At 33.5% G+C, this 5,185-nt stretch overlaps 1 pseudogene; it reads left to right on the forward strand.

Moving 5' to 3' along the window:
• Window positions 1–375: 375 nt before the first annotated feature.
• On the forward strand, window positions 376–493 carry LOC120587946 (uncharacterized; annotated as a pseudogene).
• The last annotated feature ends 4,692 nt before the right edge of the window (window positions 494–5,185 follow it).

Here is a 5,185-nt window from a genome sequence, read left to right on the forward strand (position 1 = left end):
GTGCTACATAAAAGTAAACTCCAGATGAATTAAAAATTTAAATATGGAAAATAAGAAAAAAACTTGAGAGTTTTTAAAATTTGAAAGTGTTTATAACATCTAAGATTTGGCAAAATATTCTTAATCAAGACTGCAAATCCGGAAGACATAAAAGAAAATATAGCCATAATTTACCATATAAAAATTAAAAGTTTTTTATTTCAAAATATATTATAAGTAAAGTCAATAACAAGACGATAAATATAGACAAGTATTTGCAAAATAATTGATATGATAAGGCCTCATATTAATCATTTGCAAACAACTCTTACAAATTGACAAGAAACATCAAAAAGAGGAAGAGGATAAAGTACAATTTAAAAAAATTGCAAATTGGTCTATGGCCATGCCACCCTGAACAAGCCAGATCCGTCTTATCTCGGAAGCTAAGCAGGGTTGGGCCTGGTTAGTACTTGGATGGGAGACCACCTAGGAAGACCAGGTGCTGTAGGCATAAAAAATAAAAAAATAAGGGATTGTAAACTGACAAGGTCCTTGAAATCTGTGAGGTTATCCAAGGGTTACCGCGACTAAAAAAATAATAATAAAAATAAAATAAAATGTTGCAAATTGAAATGGCAACAAACATAAAAAAAAACACTATAATTCACTGTTAAGGAATGAGAATTAATGTATCATTGAGATGTCATGTTACCTCCAGCCGAGTCAAAAATTAAAGAGAAAGCAATACATACATACATTACAAATGTAAATGTGATGCTTTTCAGTTCCTTTTGAATGGTAATCTTATATATACATACATTGCAGATGTAAATGTGAGGCTTTTCAGTTCCTTTTGAATGGTAATCTGGCAACAACTATTGAAATTAAAAACAAATATATCCTTTGAGCCAGATCTACCATGCTACAGAATCTATACCATAAAAATCAAAGAACCATTAATTAAGTTTATATGTACGTGGATTTTATTCTAATATTGCTTATGGTGGCATTATATTGTGGAAGGTGAAATAAATCACATTATATGTATATTAAAGAGTAAAATGCAGCCACTAAAAAAAAAAGTGAACTTTATTTATACAAATAAGCCAGAGCTCTGCTGAATATGTAAATATTTTCACACTTCTGTTTATTAAAATTGACCAGTCATTGTAACCTAAATATCAGCTTTCAAAATGTAATGGTTATTTGTTACTTTGAAGAAATATATCATGAATACTAACGATAAGAAAACAAGTTGGAAAATTTTACCAGAATAGAGAATTTTAGAATTCTCTCTGAACCTTTAATTGTGTTACATTTAATTTTTTTCAAACATTTGAAAACATAAACTAATTATGAAAACTTTAAATGTTAAATATTTTATTACATATTTAGGAGAAACTTCCATATGATACTCAACAATGAATTGCCTGAAGGAATTCCAGAGATGAAAACAAAAGGAGGAGCATGTCCCTGGGAGTGTATGGTACACTCTTGAGCCTTCCACTCCAGTCGAGTTTGGTTAGAAAGAAAGGAAGATGATCATTCTCATTCCTAGGTTGGGTGAAGTGCCAAGGCTTAAAATAAGACTGGAAAATGGCCTGAAGTCTGCTTAAACAAATTATGATACAGCAACATAGAGGAGTACTATATAGCCACTAAAAAGAATGTGCCACATCTCTATATATGAATGTGGATCAATGTCTGAAATACATTGTGAAGGAAATATATCCTTATTTGTTTAGAATGTAGTAAAAGTTGCTGTAAATCCTGACCCTGACTTACTCTATTCAGATAAAGAGAAAGGCCATATGATTTCACTTAAATGTAAAATCTAAAGAACAAAATTAGCAAACGAAACAGAAACAAACTCATAGATACCGAGAACATTTTGATGGTTGCCAGATGGGAGGGGTATGGGGTGGGTAAAAAAGGGGAAGGGGTTAAGAAGTACAAATTGGTAGTCACTAAATAGTCATAGGGATGTAAAGTATAGCATAAGGAATATAGTCAATAATATTATAATAATTATGTATGGTGTTAGATGGGTACCAGATTGATTGGGGTGATCACTTTGTAACTTATATCAATGTCTAATCACTGTGTTATACACCTGAAACTAATATATTATTGTATGTAACTATAATTGAAAAATTAAAAATATATATATATTAAAAAAAAAAGATCCTGACCCTGAATGGGCAGGTTAACGCCAAGGGAAGGTTTTCATTATTGCACATAGAGACCAAAATAAGAGAAAAGGCTGCTGCAAGAGGGCACATTGGTGAGTCTCACCACCACGCCTCCCATATCGGAGGTGTAAAGAGTTCAGCCATTAGCATTGCCTAGATGAGGGAGTTTGTGCAAGTTACTAATTTGTTCTGCATCTCACTTTCCTCATCCTTCCCTTAGTAAATTGCTTCAAAGGATTGTTGTGGGATCAAATAAAGTATTCCAGATAAAACATTCAGTCATCCTATGTCAGCTATCATCATTCTCATCGTTGGAAAGTCAGTCATGAAATGGCTTCTGTATTATGCCTTTTAAGGCTGTATATTATGCTCAGCTTTCTTCTTCAAGAAGTAGATGCCTTCATGTGGGTAATGTCACCGTGGCACGGAGGTGTGTAGGCAACAGTGGCTGAAAGGGCTTTGAGTGGTGGTGAGCAGTTAGCCCAGGGGTCTTTGCATTCATATAGCCATGTAGATTACTTTTCACTCTCAGAAGCCCAAATTGTGAATGATCTTATTGAAAACAGTTTTTCATTACTGGAGCTTTCTTAGAACATAAAATATTTATTTCCTCTTAAATTCAAGTATAAATCCAGGAGCCATTGGACTTTCTGATATGTTTATTAAAAATTCCTGATCATCCAGGAATAGTTCTCATCCTCCTCAGTCTCTGGGAACAATGAATGGTCCCTATTTAAATGTTCTCTGGCTGGTAAGTTCGCTCATATCAATATTTTATATCTTATTTCTTTTTAAATATTTCAAATGTTTCTATGTAAAAAACATTTGCCGAGGCATTGACTATTTAAGTATGTAAATAAAAGATGTCATAAAAAAATCTAGATCAAAGTAGGGTATAAAGCAAATATGGATATTAAACTGAATAATTTGTTTATCATAACAAATACAGCATTTTTTCATTACAATATGACTCTTTTTAAATTTCCACATGTGTCTTGGATTTTTCCCTGTCATCTACCATTTAATCCATTAATCTCATTTTCCCCGAATTTGTGATTTGTGTGGTTCTGGACATTCAGTTTACACTCAGCCCTCTGACTCAGTTAAATTCTTTGAGATACAACTCTCTATTCCACCATTCCCAGGAAATGAGCTTTCTGGTTACAATGTGCTATCTGGCCCATCCACTGTCACTCCTTTTCCACTGGAGGAACAACAAAAAAAGAGTTACCTTTTAAAAAAGAAAAAATTAAAACTGTTTTCTATCATCCCATAAGAATTGAGCATTGCAGGTATATGTTTTAGAGTAAAAGTTTTTTCTTTTCTTTTTTCCTTTTTCTTGTCTTTTTTTTCCTTCCCTTTTCCTTTTCCTTCCTTCCTTGCTTGCTTTCTTCATCCTTCTTTATTTTTAGTGGTGTGGATAATTATGGACATGCTAAGAAACATTATAGTCAATCAGGGATTATAAAATGCTTTAGATAAATCTGGTTTGTTGCTTTCAGTTATGGGAATGTAGCAATTGAACCTGCAATGCCTGGAAGAAAGCTCCACCTTAATGGCTGTCTTGGAAACAGCTACACACCCCACTGAATATTGAATAGTAGTATTTCCATGGCAAGACTCCACTGCCGGGAAATATCACGATGGACTCCTAAGTCAGACTTCCTTTTCTGTCTACCCCTTCTCCAACTCCTACCTCCAATCTGTCTCTGCTCCCTGCTTAATTCCTGTCTCACTCCAATCATTGCCATTGTTGCTCTCTTAACCACTTCTTTTTATATTTCTCTTTTCAATCTACAGATGAGGAAGTGCCTGACTAGAAGACAAGACAGAGAAGGGTGCCTTGGACTTCTAAAATAACCCACTCAGTTTTCTACTGGGTGTAAAAGCGACGTGTATTTTTGTGTGAGAAGAAAAGCTTTTTCAGGTCTCAGTGCACATAGGTACGTTACATAAGACATTTTTAGAAAAACCTGCTTGTCAGTAAAGGATATCTCCAAATAGTATGAAAACAAAGATTCTCTACAGAGTCAATAGATCAGCTCCGTCTTACTGAATGGCAGGTGACAGAAAGCCCGATAGAAACTTTCTCAAACAAAACTAATTTATTATTTCAAATAAGAGAAAGGTCAAAGGATAAGTTTTGTTTAAGGTGACACTTAATTCGAGATTCAAGTAATTTTTTTAAAAAGAAACTTTTAATTTTAGAATAGTTTGATTTACCCGTAAGTCGTGAAACTATTACAGAAAGGCCTCATATAACCACACCCAGTTTCCCCTATTATTAACATCTTACATCAATATGGTACATTTGTCATGTTTAATAAACCAATATTGATACATTATTTTAAGCTAAAGTTTACACTTTATTCAGATGTCCTTAGTTTTAACCTAATGTTCTTTTTTTTTTTTTTTTGGTTCCAGGATACCACATTTCATTTAGTCAGCATGTCTCTGCAGGACCTCTTGGCTGTGATGATGTCTCATATTTTTCTTGCTTTTGATGATGTTAACTGTGTTGAGGAGTGCTAGTAAGGTATTCTGTAGAATGTCATTCAATTAAGATTTGTGTTATGTTTTCCTTATGATTAGTCTGGGGTTATGGGTTTTTGAGGTAGCATTTGTCAGGTTTCTCCACTGTAAAGTTGCTCTTTTTGCCCCCTTTTCATATTGCACTTTTTGGAAGAAAGTCACCATGTGCAGTGCAAACTTAAGGAGTGGGGTGTCATGCCACCCTTCCGCAATGTGGTGCATCTACATGTATTATTTGGAATTCTTCTTCACAGAAGGTGTGCACATTCTTCTCTATTTATTTATATAATCATTTATTCATATCAATATGAACTCATAATTTTTTTTTATATTTTGGGTTATGTTTCAATACAACTTGCTTAATTTTGTTGCTCAAATTGCTTTAGTTTTATACTTTTTGTGAACTCTTTTTGTTGGCTGTGTCACTTTGATATACCTCTGTTATTGTGAGTTTTTTTGGTGATGGAGGCTTTTTTTTT

This window comes from Pteropus medius, unplaced genomic scaffold (assembly GCF_902729225.1).
Source record: "Pteropus medius unplaced genomic scaffold, Ma_sr-lr_union100, whole genome shotgun sequence".
NCBI lineage: Eukaryota > Metazoa > Chordata > Mammalia > Chiroptera > Pteropodidae > Pteropus > Pteropus medius.